The sequence below is a fragment of the Pteropus alecto genome, unplaced genomic scaffold (assembly GCF_000325575.1).
Source record: "Pteropus alecto unplaced genomic scaffold, ASM32557v1 scaffold76, whole genome shotgun sequence".
NCBI lineage: Eukaryota > Metazoa > Chordata > Mammalia > Chiroptera > Pteropodidae > Pteropus > Pteropus alecto.
Window position 1 is genome coordinate 29,532,853 of NW_006443138.1, and position 27,552 is coordinate 29,560,404.

The window sequence follows — 27,552 nt, forward strand, 5'->3', positions numbered from 1 at the left end:
TTAAATTATAACAGCCATTAAAAACCCAGCTTCACAGAGGTAGCAGGAACAGGAATGTAGCGTGCTCTGGTGTTGAAACTGCAAACTACCAGAAGCTAGTAATTTTCATATTGTCTGACAGATGTCACTATGTTACTCCTACCTCCCAAATTCAAAATATTCTGCCTCTGTGAGTTCTCTGGGCAATTTGGGAACCCTAGTAGTATTGTAGAGAGTAAGATTAGCTAATAACAAGAATTGATGGCACCTTAGTCCAGAAATAATTATTGCTATGCCAGAAAGTGGGTAAATGGTATAGTAGAGTGTTAACAGTGTAACTGTGACTCTCTTCACGTACCTTTGAGGAAACAGCATGGTATGTTAATTAAGAACAGTGGCTTTCAAACTTTTTTTGACTCGGACCCCAGTAAGACAAATATTTTACATCTCTCTTTCTCTTTCTTTCTCTTTTTTCCTCCCCGTCTTCTTGTTCCCTCCCCTTTCTTTCACTTTCATACACATACATAATTGAAACAAGCATTTAACAAAACAATACTCTTACTGTGTGCACTGATATTTTCTATTGTTTTTTATTCTTGTTTACTTTGTATTTTAAATCTTGCCCTCAAGACCCACTAAACTGAAGAAGACTAGTTAAGGGCATAAGACTGTAATAGTGGGTATATTTTACAGGGATATGGAGGCCCGTAATCAAGTTCATATTTTATAACTTTTAGCAGTTAAGTATCCTTTCTGGTATGAACATTAAGGATAGACACACCAGGATTTGAATCCTGCCTGTCTCACTTAATTGCACTGGGTTGGGCAACCTAGAATTTCTAGGAGCCCTAAAACAGACACGACTACTTTGCAAGAAAAGTTGGCCCCTAAACTTCTCTTACCTATTCCATTTGTATAAGATTTTTTATATTTGCTTTTATCCAACTGCAGTAATGGTAGATGCATAATATTAATAGTTTTTTCTGATAGATATTTTCCTCAGTCCGTCCCTGTGTTTAATTATAGTTGGTAATTTCCATGAAGTTGTAGCTAGTAGAGTAGTATATAATGCTTAGTCTAGGTTATTAAGTTATGCTGTTAGGAGTATGTAGAACCCATCTCTTTCATTGCAAAAAATAATGGAATACCTTGGCCTACTTTTTAAAGACATACTCATAATAAAAAAGTATGAGTTTCAATTACCTCCACTTTTTTCATCTTCTACTCTTCCTCTTTTTCTTATTCCTTCCTCTTTCTTTTTTTCTACCTTTTAATAAATGTCTACAATAGCACCTGTGTCTTAGTAACTATAGTGGACATTAATAATTCGAACAGGATGGATTCAGTCCTTTTATCCAATACCCTAGTGAAGAAAGGACACATTAAGCAAATAATAATTTAATTATAATATCTAATTCACAAAAAATATGGTATTAAATGAAAATTTATAACAGGGAGTCTGAGCTAATCTGCAGCAATCTTCTCTGTGAAGTAGCATTTAAGACCTGAGGAATGAGAGCAATGTCAGCAAAATGGTAGCATAAGAATTTCTAGCACTCTTGCCCCTGCCAGAAACATCAATTTAAATAACTATCCTTGCACAAAGATACCTTCAGAGGAGCCAAGGATTTATGTGAGAGATTACAACACCTTCATGAAGTACAGAAATAAAACACATTGAGGGGGTAGGAAAGATAGATTTATACTACTCCCATCACCCCTCCCCCAAGCCCAAGCATCCTAGTGTAGCAAGAAAATGAAATGAGCACTTGGCTTCACCATGGACCCCAGAGTCAGTCCACCCTGGCATCAGGCCAACTCCTGCAATCTTAGGTGGCTCCCTGCAGGGTTCTGTGAGCCCAGGCCCCAGTGCCTGCCAGCTCCTATATCCTCAGGCAGCTCCTATGGCTCCATGCTCCTGATGGTCTCCTGTGAACCCAGGCTTCCAGCACATTCCTGTGCTGGCTTCCATGGCCCTGGGTGACTTCTTTGGTCTCAGGTTTCCAGTCACCTCCTGTGAACCCAGGCTCCAAGTGGATTAGGTAATCCAGTCTGCTAGCTGGGCCTAGCTCCAGGTCAATTACCACAGACTCACCTCAACCCCAGGCCAGCTCCATGACTCCAGACCTCCAGCCAGAACAGCACCAGATGAGTCCCCAAAGGACCTAGACTCCGGACCAGCTACTACAAACCCAGGCTCCCAGCTCACTCCAGTACCAAGAGAGTCTCAGCAGCACTAGCTGCCCTAGCTTCAAAGCCAACACCCATGAAAGCCAGGCTTCCAGGCTGGCTTCCACAAAACTAGACTCTGGTCCTTCCTAGTACTGGACCAGGTAACCCCAGGTTGGCCCCAGGGGATCTAGGATCCAGGTGTTTCCATGCAGACCCAGGTCCCTGGCTCATCACTACAAGCTAAAGCACCAGGCCTTGCCCATCCAAGGACTCTAGCAGCCAGCCTGCCCACAGACATCACTAGATGGGCTGACTGGTGAAGGGCTTCGCCTGGCAAAGCCAGTCAGTGAAGACTGGAAGAGGTGCCTGCTTTCTCAAATACACGGTTACCAATGTAAAGCCAAAAGGATCATGAATAATCAAGGAAACATGATTCCACCAAAGGAAATTAATAAAACTCCAAGGAATGACCCTAAAGAAATGGAGATCTATGAAACGTCTGAGAAAGAATTCAGAATAATCAATACTCCTAAAGAAATTTAGTGAATTACAAGAAAACACAACTAAATGAAATAAGGAATCAATACATGAACAAATGAGAAGTTCAACAAATAAATAGAAACCATTTTAAAAAACAAATCCTAGAGTTGAAAAATATATTTACTAAAATGAAGAATTTAGGTCTACAGCCATGCTACCCTGAACAAGCCCGATCCTGTCTGATCTTGGAAGCTAAGCAGGGTTGGGCCTGATTAGTACTTGGATGGGAGACCACCTAGGAAGACCAGGTGCTGTAGGTGTAAAAAATAAATAAAAAATAAAAAAATAAGGGATTGTAGGCTGACAGGGTCCTTGCAATCTGTGAGGTCAACCAAAGGTGGTCTCACCTGAAAAAAAAAGAAAAATAGAAATGAAGAATTCAGTAGAGAGCTTCAATAGCAGACTCAACCAAGCAGAAGAAAGAATTACTTAACTAGAACACTGGTCATTTGAAATCATGAAGTTGGAGGAGAAAAAAGAAAAAAATGGAAAGGGGTGAAGAAATCCTATGTTAATTATGGGATGCCATTAAAAGAAACAAGCAATGCATTATTTGACCTCCCAGAAGGCATAGAGAAAGAGAAAGAATGAGAAAGCTTTTTTAAAGATATAATGACAGAGAACTTCCCAAATCTGTGGAGATATTAGGATATTCACATTCATGGATATAATATGTCACAACAAAATTTCAGCACAAAATGATCTTCTTAAAGATGCTTTATAATAAAACTGTCTAAAATTAAAGACACAAAATCTTGAAAACAGCAAGAAGAAAAATCTTTATTACATATAAGAGAACTTTTGTAAGTCTGTAATTGAATTTCTCAGCAAAAGCTTTGCAAGCCAGGAGAGAGTGCAGTGATATATTTAAACTGCTGAAAGAAAAATCTCACCAACCAAGAATACTTTATCTGGCAAAATTGTCTCTCAGGAATGAAGAAGGTATAAAGACTTCCCCAACAAACGAAAGCTGAAGGAGTTAATACCGCTAGACTTGTCTTACATAAAATGCTGAAAGGAGTTCTTCAGGCTGAAACAGAAGAATGCTAATTATTGATATTGAAAACATATGAAAATATAAAGCATCTTGGTAAATGTAAGTATATAATCAAATTTGTAATACTGTGATATGCTGATGTGTTAATCACTTAACTCTAGATTAATGGTTGAAAGGATAAAAGTATTAAAAATAAGCTCAGCTACAATAATTTGTTAATGAATACACAATATAAAAAGAAGTAAGTTATGAGAGCAAAAACAAAATATCAGTAAGGGAGCAAAAGGATAAAGATGCTGTGTACAGAGTTAAGTTGTAATCAGCTTAAAATAGGCTGTTATATCTATACAATGTTTTGTGTAAGCCTCATGGTAACTATAAAGCAAGAACCTACAGTAAATGCACAAAAGATAACGAGAAGGAATCATAATAATGAGAAGTATGCCACTGTGGAAAATCAGGTAACAAATACAGCAAAATAAGAGAAACAAGGTACCTACAGAACAACCAGAAAACAATTAATAAGATGACATTAATAAGTTCTTACCTATCAATAATTACTCAAAATGTAAATGGATTAAATTCTTTAACCCAAAGGCATAGAGTGGCTGTATGAATTAAAAAATAAGACTTAACTATATGCTGCCTTCAAAAGATACTTCAGCTTTAAGGACACACGTAGACTCAAAGTGAAGGGATGGAAAAAAGATATTTCATGCAAGTGAAAAACAAAAGAGAGTATATGTAGCTATAGTTATATCAAAGAAAACAGACTTTGAATCAAAAACTGTAATAAGACCAGCATCCATTTATGATAAAAATGCTCAGCAAAGTGGGAATAGAGGGAACATATCTCAACATAATAAAGGCCATATATGACAAACCTACAGCTAACATACTCAATGAGGAAATGCTACAAGAGTTTTCCTTAAGATTAGGAATAAGACAAGGATGCCCACTTTCACAGTTCCTGTTCAAGATTTAATTGGGACTCTTAGCCATAGCCATAAGGCAAGAAAGAGAAATAAAATGTATACAGATTGGAGAGGAAGAAGTAAAACTCTCATTATTTGCAGATGACATGATACTATATATAAAGGGCCCTAAAGATTCCACCAAAAAAAACTGTTAGAACTGATCAATGAATTCATTAAAGTAACAGGATACAAAATTAATATTCAGAAGTCAGTGGCATTTTTATACACCACTGATGAACTTTTAGAAAAAGAAATTAAGTCTACAGCCATGCTATCCTTAACAAGCCCGATCCCGTCTGATCTTGAAAGCTAAGCAGGGTCGGGCCTGGTTAGTACTTGGATGGGAGACCACCTGGGAAGACCAGATGCTTCCTAGGTAGGCATAAAAAATAAATAAAAATTAAAAAATAAGGGATTGTAAGCTGACAAGGTCCTTGCAATCTGTGAGGTCAACCAAGGGTTGCCTCGCCTAAAAAATAAAATAAAAAAGAAATTAAGAAAACAATCCCATTTATAATTGCATCAAAAACATAATAAAATATCTGGGAATCAAATTAGCCAAGGAGGTGAAAGACCTCTTCTCAGAAAAGTATAAGTCATTGAAAAAAAGAAATTGAAGAAGATACAAATAAATGGAAGCCTATACTGTTCTCATGAGTAGGAAGGATGAACATCATTAAAATGGCCATACTACCCAAAGCAATCTATAGGTTCAGTGCTGTCCCTATCATAATACCAATGACATTTTGCAGAGAGCTAGAACAAATGATCTTAAAATTTATATGGAACCATAAAAGACTCCAAATAGCCACAGCAATCTTGAGAAAGAAGAACAAAGTTGGAGGTATCACACTACCTGATATCAAACTATACTACAAGGCTATAGTAATCAAAACAGCATAGTACTGGGATAAAAACAGATATGTAGATCAATGGAACAGAATAGAGAGCCCAGAAATAAATCTACACCTATACTCTCACTTTAATATATGACAAAGGAGGCGAGTCTATACAATGGGGGAAAAAACAGTCTCCAATAAATGGTGTTGAGAAAATTGGACAGATACATGAGAAAAAAAAAATGGACCACCTTCTTACACCGTATAGAAAAGTAGACTCAAAATGTATTAAAGACTTGAATGTATGACCCAAAACCATAAAACTTCTAGAAGAAAATAAAGGCAGTAATCTCTCTGATATTGCTGCTAGTAATTTAATTTTCAGACATGTCTCAGGCAAGGGAAACAAAAGAAAAAATAATCAAATGCAACTACGTCAAACTAAAAAGTTTTTGCACAGCAAAGGAAACCATCAACAAAACAAAAATACAACAGGCTGAGTGGGGGAAGATATTTGCTTATGATACATGTGATAAGAGGTTAATATCCAAAATATATAAAGAATTCATACAACTCAACAACAGAAAAACAATCCAATGAAAATGTGGACAGAAGTCCTGAATATATATTTCTCCAAAGAGGAAATACAGATGGCCAATAGACATATGAAAAGATTCTCAAGGTCACAGGATAACTAATCATCAGAGAAATGCAAATTAAAACCACCTCACACCTGTCAGAATGGCTATAATCAGTAAATCAAAGAACTAGAGTTGGCAAGATGTGGAGGAAAGGGAACCCTCATACACTGTTGGTGGGATTGCAAACTGGTACAGCCGCTATGGAAAACAGTATGGAGATTTCTCAAAAAATTAAAAGTGGGGATACCTTTTGACCCAGCAATTTGATAATTTACAAAATGATAATTTGTAAAGATCTATGCACCACAAGATCTTGTGCTGTTCGTGGCAGCACTATTTACAATAGCCAAGATATGGGAACAACCTACCATTCACAGTGACATGGATGGATCTATTTCACATGCTGAGTGAAATAAGTCAGAGAAAGATAAATACCATATGATTTCACTTGTAGACAGAATCTAAGGAACAAAAAGAACAAACTAATCAAAAGTAAACTCATAAATATAGAGGACAGTCTGGTGATTGCCAGAGGAGAGGGGAGTTCGGGGGGCTGGGAGAAAGGGGTGAAGGGTTAAAGAAGTACAAATTAGTAGTTGATAGGTGGTCTTGGGAATGGGGACCACAGCATAGGGAATGCAGTTAGCAGTAATGTAATGGCTAGGTGAGAGCCAGAGGAGAGGAAGCATAATCAGAGAGATTGTTTCATAATCTGTGTAAAAGTCTAACCAATGTACCATATACTTGAAACTAAAAATAAAATTTTTTTAAGACTGTAATAAGAGACAAAGATGGTCATCAGGAACACATAACATTAGTAAGTATTTGTGTACCTAACATAGGAGCACCTAACTTTATAAGGCAGTTATCTATGTGGAGAAAGAGACAGCAATACAGTAATAGAGGAATACCCTACCCAGCTTTCAACAGTGGATATATCATCCAGACAGAAAATCAATAAGGAAACATTGGACTTAAGAGACATGTTAGATCAGATGGACCTAACAGAAATTTGTAGAACATTCCATCCTACAGCAGCAGAATATACACTCTCATGTGTAAATGGAACATTCTCCAGTTTAGATCATATGTTAGGCCACAAAATGGGTCTTATTAAATTTAAGATTGAAATAATGTCAAGCATCTTTCCCAACGACAGTGGTATGAAACTGAAAATCAACAATAGGAGGAACACTGGAAAATTCATGTGTAGAAATTAAACAGCACACTCCTAAACAACCGAGGGGTCAAAAAAGAAATCAAAAGGGAAATCAAAAAATATCTTGAAACAAACTAAAATGGAAACACAACATACCAAAATTTGTAAGATGTAGCAAAAGCAGTACTGAAAGAGAAGTTTATCATGATAGATGCCTACCTTAAAAAAACAAGATTACAAATAAACCTAATTTTACACCTTAACTAGAAAAAAAGAACCAACTGAATCCAAATTTAGCTGAAGTAAAGAAATAACAAAGATCAGAGTAGAAATAAAAAACAGAGACTAGAAAATCTGTAGGAAATATCAGCGAAGCCAAGAGCTGGATTTTTGAAAAGATAAACAAAATGGAAAAGCCTTTAACCTATTTCCCATTTAGAAAAAAAAATGCAGCTCACCGCCAGCATTAATTTAATTTTACATAAACATGCTCTTTGAGACTGGAGCAAATCTGACTAGTTTTCAATGTGAAAATAAAATATAAAAACTGTTCTTGAACAGAACTTGTCTCTAATCCTACTGTAACAGAAGTGTGTACATATATCAGATTCATGAAATGAATTTTCAGCTAACAACTGTTCGAGAACAATGTTAACATCACGCATAGGAATGCTATGTTTTCTAGGATTTGACATTTTCAGCAGTCGAGGATTACCACTACTAAAAACAGAATTCTGTAAGTAGAATGATGTCATTTGTTTCCAAAGACTATCAATATACTAGAGCAACGTAAAAAATAATAAAAAAAATGAGATATTTCATGGCAAATTTGGGGGTAAGATTAGGACTGTAATCTGCGAGTTAACTTGGAATAAATGCTGCAGCGGCAAGCACCACCAGCAAGTATTCTTGGGGTAAACGGAAAATGGGTTAACTAGACTAAGAAAAAAAGAGAGAAGACTCAGAAATGAAAGAGGAGACATAAAAACCGATACTATAAAGACACACAGGATCATAAGAGACTAGTGTGACAAATTATATGCCAACAAATTGGATAACCTGGAGTAGATAAACTCTTAGAAATATACAACCTATCAAGACTGAATTAATAGAAAATTTGAACAGAATAATAATAAAGGGATTGACTCAATAATCAGAAACCTCCCAAAAAGAAAAGCTGAGGACTACATGGTTTCACTGGTGAGTTTTACCAAACATTTAAAGAAGAATTAACACCAATCCTTCTGAGATATTTTCAAAAAATTGAAGAGGAGGGAACATTCCCAAACTCGTTTTATAATGCGAGCATTCCCTGCTACCAAAGCCAGATAAGGACACCATAAGAAAAGAAAATCAGTCAAATATTCTTGATGAACATGATGCAAAACTCCTCAACAAAGTAGTTAGCAACCTAATTCAGCAATACTCAGAGTGAATCATACCACATGATCAAGTGGGATTTGTCCTTAGGGTGCAAGGATGTTTCAGCATATGCAAAACAATAAATGTGATGCAGCATATTAGTAAAATAAAAGATGAAAATCATATTTCAGTAGTTACAGAAAAAGCATTTAACAAAATGCGATTTTCTTTCATGATAAAAATTCTCAATATATTCAGTATAGAAAGAATATACCGCAATATAATAAAGGTTGTATGCGCCAAACCCTCAGCTGACATACTAACCAGTGAAAGGTTGAAAGCTTTTCCACTAGGATCAGAAACAAGACAAGTGTGCTCACTATCACTACTCCTAGTGGAAGGCCTACCTGCTTAACTAGGCAAGACAAAGAAATAAAATGCATCCAAATCAGTAAAGAAGTAAAATTGTCTTTGTTTACAGATGGTGTGATTTCAGATATAGAAAACCCTAAAGAGTCCACCAAAAACCTGTTAGAACTAAAAAACAAATCAGCAAAATTTCAGTATACAAAATTATCACAAAAGTCTGTTGTTTTATATACACTAACAGCATACTCTGAAAAATAGCTAAAGAAAACAGTCCTATTTACAATAGTGTCAAAAATAATACTTAGGAATAAATTTATCCAAGGAGGTGAGATTTATACACTGAAAATTATGTCATTGATGAAAGAAACTGAAGAAGACACAAATAAATGGAAAGATACCTATGTGTATGAATTAGAAGAATTAATATTGTTAAAATGTCCATATGTAGATTCAGTGAAATCACTGTCAATATCCCAGTGGTATTTTTCACAGAAATATTAAAAAAAAAAATCCTAAAATTCATATGAAACCCCAGAAGTCCCCAAGTAGCCAAAGCAATCCTGAGAAAGAAAAGAAATCTTGAGGCATCACGTTCCTTGTTATCAAAATATATTACAAAGCTATAGTAACCAAAACATTATGGTACTAGTATAAAAGCAGAAACATTGATCAGTGGAACTGAGAATTGAGAGTCCAGGCATAAACTCCTGCATATACAGTCAACTAATATTTGACATAGGAGCCAAGAATACTGAATGGGGAAAAGACAATCTCTTTAATAAACAGTGCTGGGAAATCCAGATATTCACATGCAAAAAAATGAAATTGGGCATCTATCTTATATCACTCACAGAAATTAACTTGAAATGAATTAAAGGCTTAAATGTTAAGTCCTGAAAGTGAAATAGAAAACGTAGGGGGAAAAAGTCCTTAACATTGGTTTTGGCAATGAGTTTTTAAATATGACAGCAAAAAGGCAGAAGCAACATAAGCAAAAATAAATAAGTGGGACTCCATCAAACTAAAAATCTTCCACACAGCTAAAGAAACAATCAGCATAATGAAAAAATAAAAAAGCAATGTACAAAATGGGAGGCGATACTGCAAATTTCCTATCTGATAAGAGGTTTAATATCCAAAATATTTAAGGAACTTATATAACTCAATAACAGAGTCTAATTTACATGAAAATGCAAAAATGATCAAAATCACTAATCATGAGGGAAATGCAAGTCAAAACTACAATAAGGTATGACTGCATACTTGTTAGAATAGCTGTTATCAAAAAGAGTAGGTCTTGAGGCAACTGTAAGCACAGCATCTGTGGATTGCTTGGTGAATCTTAGCAGGTGGCCCTGGAGAGGTGCAGGCTACAGCTAAAATTGGCCTGCAGCCGAATCCCTCTCAGGACTGTGCCACTGGACACCTACTTCACAAATCCACACTAATAGGACTGGGAGACTTAGGAGCTTTGCTTAGTACTTAGAAACATATACAGAAAGGCAGCCAAAAGGAGAAGACAAAGAAGTAGAAACCATAAGAGAACAGAACAGAGATCCAGGAATAATGGAGGCAAGCAATCTAACAGATGCAGAGTTCAAAACACTAGTTATAAAGATGCTCAATGAACTTAGGAGAAGTGTAGATTAATTCATTGACAGCTTTAAAAAGAGATTAAAAAAATAAATAGAGATGGAAAATGTAAAAGAGACCAGTCAGAAATGGAATAAAATAGCTGAGATGAAGAGTATATTAGAGAGAATCAACAGAGTGAAGGAAGCAGAGGATCAAATCACCGATATAGACGATGGGGTAGCAGAGGACACCCAATCAAAAAGGCAACAAGAAAAAAAATCCAAAATAATGAAGATAATTTAAGGAGCCTACGGGACAACATCAGATATAACAATATTTGCATTATATGAATCTGAGGTACTAGAAGGAGGAGAGAGCAAGAAGTTCAAAACCTATTTGAAGAAATAATGATGGAAAACTTCCCTCACCTGGTGAAGGAAATAGACATACAACCCCAGGAAGCTCAGAGAATCCCAAAAAAGATGAACCCAAAGATGCCCACACCAAGACACATCATAATTAAAATGTCAATGGTTAAATACAAAGAGAAAATCTTAAAAGCAACAATAGAAAAGCAGTTACCTACAAGGGAGCTCCCCTAAGACTGGCAGCTGATTTCTTAAGAGAAGCTTTGCAGGACAGAAGGGCTTGGCACAAAATATTCAAAGTGATGAAAACCCAGGATCTACAACCAAGAATACTTTATCCAGCAAAGCTATCATTTAGAGTTGAAAGACATATAAAAAGCTTTCCAGACAAAAATAAGCTAAGGGAATTTATCAACACCAAGCCAGTATTACAGGAAATGTTGGAGGGGCTTCTTTAAGAAGAAAAAAACATGTAACAAGAACAGGAATAAAGAATGGTAGTAACTGCATTTCTATCAACAAGTACCTCAAATGGAAAAGAATTAAGTGCTCCAACCAAAAGATAGAGTAGCCAAATAGATAAAAAAAAAGATCTCTACATAGACTGCCTATAAGAGACTCACTTCAGATTAAAAGATATGCAGACTAAAAGGAAGGGTATGGGAAATGATATTGCCTTGATAGACCTAGAGGGTATTGTGCTAAATGAAATAAGTCAGAGAAAGACAAATATCACATGATTTTACATACATTTGGAATCTAAAGAACAAAATCAACAACAACAACAAAACGAAAATAAACTCATAGAGACTATTTTGAGGACTCTGAGATGGGAGGGGGCTTGGAGGGGATGGCAAAAAAGGGCAAGGATTAAGAAGTACAAATGGATAGTTACAAAATAGACATGTAGATATAAAGTATAGCATAAGGAAAATAGTTACTGTTATAATAAACATGTAGGGGAAAGAGGGGTACTTAGTGGGGTGATCACTTTGTGAGTTATAGAGATCTGTAATCATTATGCTATACAACTGAAACGGATGTTATTGTATGCCAACTATAATTGAAAAAAACTCATTGGATTGTACAGTGTAAATACAAGCAACTAATTGTCTATTTCCATAAAGCCGGAAAAAAAATAAAACTAGGGACAAGTCTTGGTGAGTCTTTGGAGAAAAGGGGACTCTTGTGTACTGTTCGTAGGAATGTAACTTAGTACAGCCACTGTGGAAAATAAAACTACGTATAATCCTGTAATCCCACTTCTCTGTACATATCTAACAGAAGCAAAATGATTTGTTCAATGATTTGCACGCTTATGTTCTTTGCAGCATTATTTATAGTAACTTAAACATGGAAACAAACTGATAAGTCCATCAACAGATGACTATATAGAGAAAATTTGTTGTTTGTGTTTGTGCCCACACAATGGAATATTACTCAGCCATAAAAAAGGAAATGCTTTTATGACAAAATGGATAGACCTTGAGGGCATTATGCTAAGTGAAATAAATCAGACAGAGAAAGACAGATATTGTCTGTTCTGACTTTTTGGTGGAATCTAAAAGAGCTGAACTCATAGAAATGAGAGCAAAATGGTATTGGGCTTTGGGAACTGGGGAGATGTTGGTCAAAGGGTACGAACTTCCCTCTATAAAATGAATAAGCTCTGGGAATCTAAGGTACAGATTGGTGAGTATAATTAACAGTGCCGTGTTATATACTTGAAAGTTAAGAGAGTAGATCTCAAATGTTACCACCAAAAATAAAAGTGGTAATTATATGACAGGATAGAAGTGTTAGCTCTTCTTATTGTGGTAATTATTTTGCAGTGTATACATTTACCAAAACATCATATGATATACCTTAAACTTACATATGTTATGTGTCAATATTTCAATAAGCTGAAAACATTAGAAATTTTTAAAGATTTAGATTTTTTTTTTTTCAAAACATGAAGAATGAACAGAAGTGCTATATGACCAGGGAGGTCAGTAAGAAATTAGAGGAAGAGAAGAACATTTCAACTGCAGGAAATCAATGTGAAGAGAATTCCAATAATAGTAAAGAGCTTAGTTTATTCAAGGATCTGAAAGAAAGCTACTGTGGTTAAGTGTAGAAAATTAAGTGAAATTATTAAAGATGTGTAAAGCAGGCAAGACCTACTACATCATGCAGGGCCTTTTAGCCCATCTTCAAGAAACAATGAAAAGTCCCTGGTTTTATTTGAAATTAATCACATCTTTAAACTTACTGCTTTCAGCCACATAGTGCTTCACATGTTTGATTATTGTCATTATAAGTCTGATGTGGCACTGATTATTGGTTAACATTCAGTTGCAACAGCCTAAAATGATAGAGCTGGGATAGACAAGTGTAGGGGATTATTGTTTTCTCAAGTTGGGAAATGTGAAAGGCCTTAAGAATTTAGAGAGTAAAAGAGAGAGAAATGTGCCTTTGGCCTTTCTAGGTGTGTCTAGGAAAATAATTTATCAATATAATCTGTGTTGTCACTACTAATGTAGATCCATTGTTGCCATATTAAAGGGAACCTTTCTTTTGCCTGCAGACATCTCTGTGTATGTGTGTCTGTCTGTCTGTCTGTCTGTCTGTCTCTCTCTCTCTCTCTCTCTCTCTCTCTCTCTCTCTCTTTCTCACACACACACACACACACACAATCAGTATTTCTATATAGGTTCTGGGTAACTAGGACTTACCTTGTACAATTTATTTTAGAATAGAAATTTTTGGAAATTGTAGCAGAAAATTTAAAAGCAATATTCTATTTTATTTTTGGTCAAAAAAAGATTATTTTTTTATAGAGCTATCAGTTATCCTCTGGCTATTTCACTTGAAATAGCCATGCTTTTCTTTCTTCCTATAGAGGTACATTATATAACCAAAAACAAGTGTTTTCAACAGTTGAATGATACAGAATTTAACTAGGTCTGAATAATATAAAAACTTTTTCCATTGGCTTTATAGGATTGATTCTGTGCTGTGGAAAATTACACCAATTATTATTTATGCTACCCAAGATATATAATTGCATTGTTTGAAAACTATCTTTTTTTCCCTCCAAGAAACATTATTTTGTCTTTTGCATCTCAATTCAGGGGTTGGATAGCATAATTTCTTCTCCTAGCAGTGCATTTTCTCCTGTTTATGGCCACTATTTATCTTATTTTAGCAATAGTGGTTATTAGTGGGGCTCTTTCTCTGTATGCAGGGATGTGATTCCATATAAAGTATTATTCTGATTGTAGTACTGCTGAATGCCCTTTTAGTACCTTGAGATTGACCTCTTGCCTTAAGCGTGAAAGGTGATAGAAACAATCACCAGGGGCAAAAAAGAAGTGACATATTTTCTTTTACTTGTTGCATCCTAATCCTCTAAGGTGACAATGACTCTTAAAACATATTTGTTTCTCAGAGAAGTAAAGCAGTTGGGTTTTTTTAAAGAAATATTTAATATATTGACTTTGGTTGATTATTTTCTCGCTCCTAAAATAATTACATCTCTTTGTTAAATCACAGTTATTTTTAGGCTTGAATCATCTATCATATTTATGAGTCGGTCTATTCTTTCACATGAATTGAGTTTGTTTTTAAACATTTTACTTTCAAAGTGTCTTAAATTTTTTATCTTTTCTGTTTCTACTGCAGTCACTTTCATTTTAGTATTTATCAAGTATCTCTGGAAAACTGCAACTAGTCTTCCTAACTCTCTCGCTCTCTCAACTCTAAGCTATCTGACATTTAAATGTTATAATGATTTTTTCAGTTATTACTTTTGACATGTTACTTCAATATAATTTAGGATTATCTTTGTTCATTTCTAATGAAAACCCAATGATGTCCCTATATTCAATAAACGTATAAGAAAATATTAATAAAATAGGGTTTTATTTTTTTCTTACCTAACAAGAAGTGTGGAGGTAGACAGCTTTATTGGTTCCATGATACCAAAGGGTCTGAGCTCTTTCCTTTCACTATATTTAGTATATGGCTTTTCTTATGCTTGCAAAATGGCTCGTTCACTGAGGCCTTGCATGCATATTCCAGACTATGAGGAAAGACATGTAGAAGGGGCAAAATATATTTGCCATCTAGGTCTAACTCTTTTATCAAAGACCCACCCACTGTATTTCCTTTTACTTCTTACTGGGCAGAAATATGTAGCATGTACTTCCCACACTCACACCCTGCTAGCAGCAAGGGAGCTTGGAAAACTGTATGTTTTAGTTAGTCAGGGACTCTTCGATTCAAAACCCAGATTTCATTAGTAAACAAAAAGGATGGACTGGATGTTGAACAGACAACTAACAGTGTCTGCCACAGCTCTCCTGTTCAGAAACATATAACTTCATTTTGCCTAGCATATTAGACTCTTCAGCTGAAGTAGAATTACAAGGCCAGAACCAAGCGTTTAGAGGTACTAACCACTCACTGAAAAGAGACTACTTGCCTTCCATATGTGATTCAAACTATGAAAAATTGAACAAAATATGTGTAAAGAAGATCAAAAATGTTCTGATTTTTCTCATGACTCTTGCAATATTGTTTCAAAAATATCAGATATTCTTTTTAAAATGTGTTTTTTAATCTCCTTTTTTTGTTGTGGGCTGAAAGGTGTGGTAAGCCTGCTTTGCTGACATGCTTACTTTGCTACCTATTAGTATTTCAGCAGTACTTCCTACACACCTATTATATTAGATCGGAAAGATACCATATTCTAACTCCAGGAATATGATTAGTTCACCGTAGAGCCTTATGGATGTTATTTACCCTTTTTGGGCCTCTGCTTTTTCATCTTTGAAATGAGAACATTGGCCCTAATGGAAAAGTGGGCAAAGAACATAAACAAGCAGTTCACAAAAATGTAGATGCAGATGGCCAGTAAAACTATAAGAAAATATTAAGCCTCACTTACGACAAAGTAAATTTAAATTAAAAAGATGCCCTTCCAAACATCTAACACACTAGCAGACATATAATACCCCATTACAGTAAACTTTTTTTTAAATGTATATACAGTAAGGTAGCAGTCTAAAGTAGTAAACCTTTCTGTAGGGATCCTATTTATCAAAAACTTTAAAAATACACAGACCTTCGACTCTGCAATTCTGTGCTTCAAGACTTTTCCTAACCAAATTTTAGACATGTGCACAATGATTGTCCTGGTTAATTGACATAAGGTATTTTAAACTCCAGCCAGTTTTTCCTTTTATGTAGTAATTAAGTTTCATGGAGCTTTCTAAGGAATTTATAATTTACTGTCAAACCTTTTTTCTTCTAAAGAAAATGTAAGAAATTAACATTTTTTGTGGAGGATTTTTATACATTGTATTAAGAGAATAATAGCAATCATCTTTAATTAGATACAGATATATAATTTTTAAAATTATAAATTTAATTTTTAAAATTTAATTTTAAAAATTAAAATAGCTGTTATGGGTTTCTTTGTTCATTTGTATATTTTTGCTTTAATTGTCCATTTTGTATTGTCTATTTTAGCTATAGTGAAACCTCAAAGTATTTTCAAATGAAACTTGCCTAATGATCTAGTTTTATAAAATCCTTTTCTTTTACTATTTCTTCATTAGATTTTAGTCAGCAAACAACATAATACTCATAAGCTTTTTTATAAGATTTTAAAATAAGAGGCTGTACCCCTTCCCAAATTTATCCTCTTTTTCCTTTCCTAGTACTGTTCTACCTGTAAAATACTCTGTTCATTTATGTAAAGGACAGAAAGATAAGAGAAAGATGGTATAATGGAATTTAAGAAAGACAGAGAAGTGAATCGTGGCTCTTACCTCTCAGCACTTTATAAAACTGATATCAATTATATTATCTCTAGAAGCACAAATCCATCGTTTGAAGTGGTAAACATTTTTTCATGCTAATGGGCACTTTTAGGCTAAGTACTACTATTAAATATATAAGAAGCTCTTTTGACCAACCTCCACTTAACCCTTAACCTACTTGCCAGGATAATCCAGGCTTTATTTTCACTCTGCTAGATAATGACTAATAGAATGCTAGAATAACTAGTAGACTACTCTTGAATATACCCTGCACATCTCAGAAAACCCATTGAGTTGTATGATTAACTAAAAGTTGTGTTTGTTCCTACACTTGTTTTATTATTCTTAATATTGTAATTATGTATTTTTATTATTTAAAACCAGTGACATACATGTAAGAAAAAATATTTCTATGAAACTAAAGCTGAGCGTTTTGGAAAGAGGGTACAAGTAAGTCACTTAAAACCGTCAAATTGGGTAAAAGTTAGATAATTATTAAATATAGAGGAAATTTTTTAAATCTAAAGGTGTTTTAAACTGAAATTGCTTTCAAATGTTTTAAGTATTAGCCCCACTTTAACAAAACTGGAACTGGTCAGGATACAAAAAAGACATTGCAGATTTTAAGTCATTAGATCATACGGCGAGCTTCAAACCTTGCCTACATCAAAAATCGGTGAAGTATACATTTATATATAATTTTTCCATTCTTTAATGAACTTTTTTTGAGTTAATCAGGAGAATTGAGTGTTATCTAAAAGAGTATCTTCTACATTTTCTTATAAGTAATTTGTTGATTCTGGGAACTCCAAAAAGTAAAGATTTTATATAGAATGTTATATATTATCGGTTATTTATAAAAATGTTATAAATACATTATTCTCAAATAGTAAACAACTAGAAACTTCAGCATCTTTTTCATGATGTGATATTTTTAAGATTTAACACAAACTTAAAGGTTAAATTTATTCATTTGGATTCGATTTTTATTTCAAAGACAATTTTATCAGAGAATATTATAATTTTTTTCTAATCTAAAAAGTCAGATTTTTATTTAAACCTTTCACAGAAACTAATTCTAATCTTTGAGAAGTCAGGACAGCTGCATCATGATGACTTGCCTGGATTTGGTATTTTACTGAGATACCTGCCAATTGGAATTAGGACCCTGTGGGCATAACCAGGATAGACTTAATTATTGGCTTACTATATTTAAATCAGAATGAAAAGCTCATACAGAATTTTGTGCCCATACCTTGAAAAAATGTGAAGCTGTTTTTGGACTACAATTTCATAGCTTTTGTGGCTAATGAGGCGTGAAATAAATTGGCAAGCTCAAACTGCTCAGAGTACAGTGGTACAGTGTGCATTTTCTAATTCCCAGCCCTTGGGATTCCAGCAAAGGTCACAAATTAAACAAAGTCAGGATTAATCAAAACTACAATCAAATAAAACCCAATCATTAATCCTCTTCAGCGTTACAATGGAGTGATTGTGTAATTGTGTGAGAAGCACTGGAGAGGGCTCTTTTGTAGTATGTAGGAAAATCAACATTAAGGTGTCAAACAGAAAAATGAAACCCTGCAGGTGAAGCTGTCTCTGGAGCCAAGAGAAACTGGCAATTTGTGCAGAGTTGCAAGTGAACCTTTAGAGCATTGAAAGGGGTGTTGGCACTAGCTATAGAACATTTGGGTCTCTCGGTGGGGCCCTCCACAGAGATTAGTTTATGGGCCACAGCAGGCCCTGTTTGCTGAGAAGCTTAGTGTTTGGGTGTAGCAGCTCCAAGCAACAGTCTCTCCAAGATTAACTGCCAAAAATCTACTGTGTATTTCTCAGCTCTTTGTAATTTTGAAGAAGAGTTTGTAGAAAAGCATTTCCTCTGTGGGAGTAACTAAGTGTCAGAATATGTCATCCCCAACAAAAAGGGGAAAGAAGAGAAATTTCAGCCCATATTTCTTCCATGTTCCTGGCTTTTGAATTTTCAGATGTTTGCTTTATGATAGCTGTCTTATTATTTCTATTTTATATTCCATAGTAATCATTTTCATTTTTCATCCCTTAGTATCAAGTCAATGTCAGTTTTATTATTTGTTTTTAAAAGTCGATAGTGATATTATCATTATTCTAAGTTAATTTAAGAATCAGTTTTGATGTTTAACTCATATTGTATATGTTATATATGGGGGTTTTTTTGTTTTTTGTTTTTTGTGGGTTTTTTTTTTTTTTTTTTTGCATGTGTGCTTTAAGGATAGCATTTGCCTCTATTGGTTAGCTTTCTGCTTTTCTTCCACATACCAAATAGAATTTTTCTTAATCACTCACCCTATCTCTGATTTGGCTACTGATTTGAAAGCCCCAAACAGGTGATTGACTATATCACATGACTCAGATTGAGTTTCTATATTACAGGATATCTGGGGGTTTTTGTTTGTTTGTTTGTTTTTGGTACAAGAATATTTATAGAAGCTTTATTCTTTTTTTATTATTATTATTATTAATAGCCTAAACATGGAAATATCCCAGGTGACCATCAACAGAAGAAAGAATTATTATTGTCTATATTCTCTATGCTGTACTTTACATCCTTATGACTGTTTTGTAATTGCCAACTTATACTTCTGGGAACCATCAGTTTATTCTGTTTCTGTTTTGTTCGTTTAGTTTGTTCTTTAGGTTCCACATATAAGTGAGTGAGATCATATGGTATTTGTCTTTGTCTGACTTATTTCACTTTGCATAATAACTTCCAGGTCCATCCATGCAGTCACAAATGGTAAGATTTCATTCTTTTTATGGCCAAGTAATATTTCATTGTATATACGTACATCTTCTTGTTTATCCCATTGTCTGTTGATGGACGCTGAGGTTTCTTCCATACCTCGGCTAATCTAAGTAACACTGCAGTGAACATAGGGATGCATATATCATTTCAAATTAATGTTTTAGATTTCCTCAGATAAATACCCAGAAGTGCAATTGCTGGGTCATTTTTAATTTTTTGAGGAACCTCCGTACTGTTTTCCATAGTGGCTGCTTAAATATGCAATCCTACCAGCAGTGCACAAGGGTTCCCTATTCTCCACATTCTCACCAACATTTGTTTCTTGATTTATTGATGATAGACATTCTGACAGGTATGAGGTGATAATCTCATTTTGATTTTAATTTGTATTTCTCTGATGATCAGTGACATTGAGCAGTTTTTCGTATGTTTATTGACCATGTCCTTAACTGTTTTTATTTTAGAATTTTTTCTGTGGCTACAAAACTTGACCAACCCTTAACGAGTCTTTTAATATTACAAAAAATATTGCAAAGAAAAAAACTGCTACCTGCTCCTTCTAAAATGATTCTGGGACTCATCTTTGACTCTTGTTCACACCATTTTGACACCAAGTTCTTTAGATTCTATATACTTAATTTCTCTTGTCCTCTTCTCCTTATGTCTGCTGTCACTAACAGAATTTGTACCTTTGTAGTTATTTTTGCTTGGATTTTCTTATTGACTCCTAAGTGGTCTTGACTCATTGTCATACCTGCTTCACATTTCTTGCCATCATGATTGGTATAAAATTCAGATATACTGAATTATCTACTTAAAATTCTTCAGTGTTCTTATCTCTTCCCTTCATGTCCCTCTCTCACAAAAATATTTTCTTAGTATAGTATATATAGCTCTTCATTGTCTCTCTCCTACTTTCTGCTACCCCTGCATTTAGTTGTAATTCATTTATTCTCATGGCTATATAGTATTCCAGCCTGTGGCTAAACAACAGTTTATCCATTCAACCATAGATAGAAATTTGGGTTGTTTCAGTTTGGAGATATAACAGACCACATTATGTTTTATTTGCCTCTTTACTTGTAGTCTCTTCCAGTAGATTATGAATTTATTGAGGCCATATCGTGGATTTTTTTTTTCTTTTTTAGCACATTACTTGGCATAGAGATGTTTTTTAAAAGAATGGAGGTAGGAAGGAGGAAAATTACTCCACTGTTGTAGCACAAATTAGATAATACCCATTGCCATTCTTAAAATTTTTAAGAAAAACCTGCCCAGTATTTCTCAGGCTCCTTACTGCAGCTGTGTTTGTTTACTCAGAGGTCTTCTTAATGGAAAAGTGAACTCTCAGCACCTCTTTAACAAACTCTAAGGATATATTAAGCTGCAACTTTCCCATATCTCTACTTAGTAAATTCTTTCACTCCTTATATTGCTATTGAGCACATTTTTATTTCTCTTAGAAATAAAGTTGTGTACATGAAATCAGAGGTAGAGGACATGCGTGTGTTAGTTAAGCTCCATTCAGATATGAGTTATAGTGCTTTTGGCCATGAGTTCAATGTTAATGAATCAACAGTGTACATTAAATAAGATGCCTTTAAACAGAAACACACATGAAACAGTTATATATTGATAGGTTGATGAAAATGTAACCAAAGGCTTGCAGGAACCTAACCCTTCATTTCCCCTACGAGCAGTTGTTCAGCATTTGCTAATTCATTGTTCAGCATTTGCTAATTCATTGTTCTCGATGATGACTTTATAGAACGTAACTATCACAAATAAGGAGCAGTGATGGTACTTTATTGGGTTTTACTCCTGCTATTATCAAGCTAGATGTATTTCTATTTTCTTAGTCGTTTTTCTCCAGCACTTATTACAAAACAATTGACCTTCATTTTGCTACAAATATATGTAACTTTATCTGAAGCTTAAATTTCATTTGCTACATAGTCTGATGTGAGATACAGGTATTTCTTGTAAAAGTAGCAGTTCCCTGCTGCATAAATGGACTGTGGAGCCTGATTGTCAATGATTTTTTTTAATTTAATTAGATATATATTGCATTGTCAGCATAGAAAATGCAACTTCTGCTTTGAATTATGTTTTACCTCTAAGTATAGTTTAAAGGCAAGCTAGCTTTATTGCTAGGAAGTTGAGACCACTAAAGATTGTTCTATTTTTCATGAATGTTCTCTATGGGCACTTCAAATAGAATATCTTTTACCCATGGTTTTAAGTAATATCCTGGAAAGCATACAGTTGCTTTAGAAGCCTTTATAAATAACATAGGTAGTCATATAATAAATGCCTTTCTTTACTGTTTCTGACTTCTCTTCCATAAGTTTCTTGAAATCATTGTACTCTGCTGTTCATTGTGAAGCATTTCTCTCCTCTTGTGCTAGTAAAAGTAAAGATAAATCACTCCTATATTAATAATATATTCCTAGAAATAAGGGATTATACCTTGTTTGGCAGTGCTAATCTCTTAGAACCAATGATCAGAGCATTTTCTGTGTTTTCTGTGCTTTGGAAAGTGGTCAATCATCGGCTTCCAAGTTTGTAATAGATTAGTGGTCCCCAAGCTTTTTGGCACCAGAGACCTGTGCTCCTGTAACACAACACTTGAGATGATCTGAGGTGGAGCTGAGGCGGTGATGCTAGCGCTGGGGAGCAGCTACAAATACAGATGAAGCTTTGCTATCTCGCCGGCCACCCACCTTCTGCTGTGCGGCCCGGTTCCTAACAGGCCACAACTGGTCTGCAGCTGCGAGTTGGGGACCCCTGTAATAGGAGATTAAATAAAAGTCTTTATGCTTATGACTTTAAATTGATGTCTGTTTACCTGATGCAGTGAGGGACTTAGATCCCACACTACTAAAGGTATTTGACAATTGAAATAGTTATATGCAGTGTTTACATTATGAGAATTTTTAATCTACAGCTGAGAGAAAACCTAACTGGAGATAGAAATTTAAGAATTTGTTTATTTACCAAAGTAAATAAACTGTTGTCTTTTTGGTCCTCATTCTACGTGGATGCACAAAGTTATTTGCTACCCTACTAATTGTCCCCTTTTTTCCCTTAAAACTGTTTCCTCTCATTGACTCTCTCATACCGTGCTCTCATACTTCTTGTCTTCAACTATTCCTTCTAATCCTTTGATAATGGCCCTTTTTGTTGAATAGTCATTCTGTATTTTAGTTATTTGTTTATAAATCTGTTTCCCCTACTTCACTGTAAATTGTTTCTTATATTTCTTTATACCTCTCGATATCTAGCATACATTAATTATTATATAGTAGATACTTTAAAAATATTTATGGAAGTGAACTATTTCCACTTCTTAGATGTTGATGTTCCTTTCCAGCCTGAGCTTGCTCATCTCTCATCTCTAAGCTCACTCTGGGCAGTCTCTCCTCTCTTTACTACTAAGAGGCTGTGTCAAAGAAGGGGAGCTCTGAAACTAGACTGCTTGGGTTCAAATTCCAGCTCCACCAATTTCTAACCATGTAAACCTGGCAAGATTTTACTTAAAATCTGTCTCAATTTTCTTATCTTTAAAATGAAGGTAATAGAAATTCCTTATATCATAAAGATGTAATGAATTAATGCCTGTATGCTTGCAGAACAATGCCTGGCATATCAAATGTACTTAATAATTGTCAGATAATGACGCTCATTTTTTCCCCCTTTTTCAGCTTCAGTTACATCTGTTGTGTATCTTTGACTCCAAATCTTTTTATCCTGAAGCTTTCTGGGCTTATATTTTCATACAGTCTTTTGACATTTTTAACTAAGTGTCCTACAGGAATTTTAAACTCTTAACATGCCTAAAGGTTAAGTCATTATTACTCCCAGCACATCTGTTATGCCTCCTGTATTTCCTATCTTAAAAAGTGGTACTAACCTCCATCCAATTCCCTAAACTTTAAAGCCTTGCCTACCCCTCCTTGCCCCTGCAGGTCTTCTCTTTTATGTTTTCACTACCTTAGTTTGGACCTTTCATCATCTCAGACTTCAGCTATTTAATTTGCCTACGGATCCTGTGTCTTCAGCTTGTTTTCGCCTTTCAATTCAGACTTTCTTCTGCTGCTAAACGACTTTCCACAAAGTAAATAAGGCATTGTCATTTCTCAAGTTTAAAATTCTTCAATAGCACCCCATCTCCTATAGGATAAAATCTCAACTCTTTGTAAGACCCTGTACAATCTAGTCCTAGACTCTTTCTAGCTCCTTCTCCTACTATCTTTTCTCTCTTCCTCTCCCTCCTCATACCCTCTACCATATGCATAAATATCCTAAACCAGGTGATTTTTTTACCTCTTGTGGTTTGTTTTGCTAAAAATAGGGCCATTGCATTGACAATGAGGAAGCAATGATATTTACTGATGATGAAAGCATTACTTTTTTCAGATCGACTAATTCATTTAACAAACTTAAATTAAGTAATTGTTATTTGCTAGACAGTGATGCTATGGGGTGGGGATGGGGGGAATAATACAAAGGTTAATGAAACCCTGAGAATTCACAACAGAGAAGACAGGCTCAAAACTAATATAAGATCAACTTTTATAAAGATATACATGAGATACTATGTGGAAGCTCAAAGGAAGAATCGGCTCCTTGGGAATGTGAGGTGGAGGAGATCACAGAGGAGATGAGTGACAGTTGAGTTATATTTAAAGATTAAGATTTTTGCTTTTGGAGAAACATGACGGAGTGAGAGACGTCCCCAGATCTCTCCCTGAAACAACAATAAGGTGAACATCTAAAACTCAACAAAAAACACCCAGACTGCACACCAGCATGTCTGAGCATGGAATCTGTGGATAAGAGCTACCACAGGTCAGAACCCCGGGTGTCAGGCAGTGGATTGGGAGAAATAAAGAAGCTGCCTCTTGTGGCCACCGGAGCTCCCTGTAGGAGGAGGGGGAGGGGAGAAGGTACAGTGAGATCCCTGAACAGCCCTGCCTGTGAGAGCTGTGAGCTCCACGTGGCTGGCGGCAGGACCCAGTCATCAGGGCAGAAAGCAGAGAAGTGGGAAGGCAGAGACACAATGGTTGATTTTTACCGGCCACGGTTGCAAAACCGAGGTTGAGCCGTAGCCCCCAACTCCCCACCCAGTGGGCAACCTCCCCTCCATATCCTCCAAAACTGAACACCATGGAACTCCAGGGGAATCTGAGCAAACGCTACCAAAACTGTTGCTAAAACTGACAGAGACTGAGACTGAGGGTAGCGAGCGTGATTAAATATCTACAAGAAAACAAAAAGGCATTATTAAGTCTTTATATAAAGCAGGGATCCAGGAGGCTTAGATGCCACCTACTGGAAACCAAAAGAAAAGCTCTTACCTTGCAGCAGGCTAAAGAGAAACCTTCATATGATAAATCTTCTTTCTGGAAAAAAAGCAGAATACATTTCCATTAATGCCCAGGAAGAGAAATAGTCCATTAAACACCATGAACAGCCAAGGTGACAAGGTATCTCAGAAAGAAAGAAAAGCTCTAGAAAATAAGCTTACAGACATAGAAATATGCAACTTAAATGACAGAGAATTCAGGATGGTACTTCTGAAAAAATGCGGTGAGTTCCTAAATGAGTCATATCAACAATTACAGGAATTGAAAAACCAACTAGATGAACAGAATGAGTTCTTTAGCAAAGATATTGAACCCCTCTAAAAGAACAGAATAGATTTTCTGGAGATATTTAAAAAAAAAACAAAAAACTTCAGGAGTTGAAAAATGAAATAGCAAGCTTGGGAAATAGAGTCAACCAAATGAAAGATCAGTGCTATCGAAGAAAGAAATCTAGAAATAGAAGGAAGAAGAGAGAAACCGAAGAATGAAAAATAATGACAGAGAAATAACAAGAACTAGCTGACACCATCAGGAGAGGAAACATAAGAATAATGGGCGTTAGTGTAGGTGAGGAAAAGGAGCAGGGACTAGAAAGCATTTTCAGACAAATAGTTGAAGAGAATTTCCCCAATCTAAGGAATGAGCTGGAGCTTGGAATTCAAGAAGTCAACAGCACACCCAGTTATCTCAACCCAAAAATGCCTTCACCGAGACACATTGTATTAAAATTATCAAAAATCAATGACAAAGAAAATTCTCAGGGCACACAGGGAGAAGAAGACATTAACTCATAAAGGGAAACCCATTAGATATCGTCGGACTTCTCAGCACAAACCTTACAAGCCAGAAAGGAGTGGAATCAAATATCCATACTATTAAGTGAAAGGAGCTACCAGCCTAGAATAATGTATCTAGTTAAGCTCTCCTTTAGATATAAAGGAGAAATAAAGACCTTTCCAGACATACAAAAATTGAGGGAATTTTTCCACTATGAGGCCTGCTCTACAGGAAATACTGAAAGAGGTCAGCTCAACTAAAACAAAATGATAAGAAGAGATGAAATACTGCCATTTGCGACAATGTGGATGGACCTCGAGATAATCATGCTAAGCAAAAATAAGCCAGACAGAAAAATTTGAAAACCACATGATATCACTTATATGTGTGATATAAACCTAAAAGCAACAAATGAACAGAACACACAAACAGAGACTCATGGACATGGACTATAGACTACTTGTTACCAGAGGATAGGGGGTGGGGGATGAGGAGGGAGGAAAATGGGGTACAGGGAGTCAAATATGTGGTGACAGAAGTCTAACTATGGGAGGTGAACACATAGTGTAAACATATATATGCCTTACTGTTAAAGTGTACAACTGAAACTTATTGGATTTCATTAACGAATGTCACCATAAAAAAATAATTAATTAAATCTAGAATACAAAAAAAAAAATTAAGATTTTTGCCAGTAGAGAAGAAGAGGGAATACATTCTGGACTGGTCAGTCTGCTAACCATGCGAATGGAAGAAATTACATGGTGGAGACAGATTATACAGAAAGGCTGAGGAAATTCTTATTCTTGTATGGATGAAAGAGAAAGAACATTCTAGATCATCTTCAGCATTCACAAAGACATAGATATGTTTGGGCAGTAGCAAGTAGCTCATTATAACTGGAATGATGATGGTCGGAGAGATAGTTGGAAGCACACTATGCAGACATTAATATGTGTTTCCAAGGATTTTGGCATTTTCCCTATATTTTGAGTTATTATGCAAGGATGTGAAAATAAGTTTGTATCTCCTAGGAACATCATTCTGGTCATAATATAGTTGAAGGTGGATAGAGACTAGGACTGGGAGATCCTGTCAGGGAGCTGGTATAGTATGCCAGAAGTAAGATCTTCAGTAAATAAATGGCAGAAGGGATGGCAAGTCTCATCAACAAAACTATATGGAATTAAGGTTACTGACAGCTATTGAGGCTTCAGAGGCAGTGAGGTATACTTATAAAATTATGGATTTCAGAATCAAATAGAGCTGGACCCAAACCCTGGTTCTGCGTGACCTTGGGCAAATTATTCTCTCTGAACCAGTTGTCATCACTTATGAAAATAAGCATACCAAATAACTAATTCACAAGGATGTTGTAAGCATAAACTAAATATTGTCAACATGTAAAAATAACTTGGAATGTATGGTACACAGTAGGCTCTTGATACATGTTGATTTTCTTCCTTTCCATTCTCTTAGTTTACAGTTAAGGCCTTCAGAATGGTTAAGTGATTTATGTATAGTCAAAAGGCCAATTTAGTGACAGAAATTGGACTAGATCTGCAACATCAATTGCCACTGGATTCTTTCCACTAAACCAAACATCTATATTCATTTATTCTCATGTATATAATTTACAGTGAGAAAAAAAACAAAACTATCTTTTTTTTTCCATCTTGATTAGATCTAGTACTTACAGAAATTGCTGCTAAAAATTATTATTCATTACACTAACCTTATTCTAGAAAAGTGTTTGTTGAGAGTTAGCATCAACGAGGGTTGATGTGTAATGATATTTCACATTGATTTTCAACAATTTCTTTTCGGTTTGCCTCT

General features: G+C 35.2%; 1 protein-coding gene and 1 pseudogene across 1 annotated transcript in view; both read left to right on the forward strand.

The window, feature by feature from the left end:
• Positions 1 to 27,552, forward strand: part of ERC1 (ELKS/RAB6-interacting/CAST family member 1) — a 480,046-nt gene that overhangs the window by 291,735 nt on the left and 160,759 nt on the right. The gene's annotated exons all lie outside the window — the stretch shown is intronic.
• Positions 2,833 to 2,951, forward strand: LOC112472518 (annotated as a pseudogene).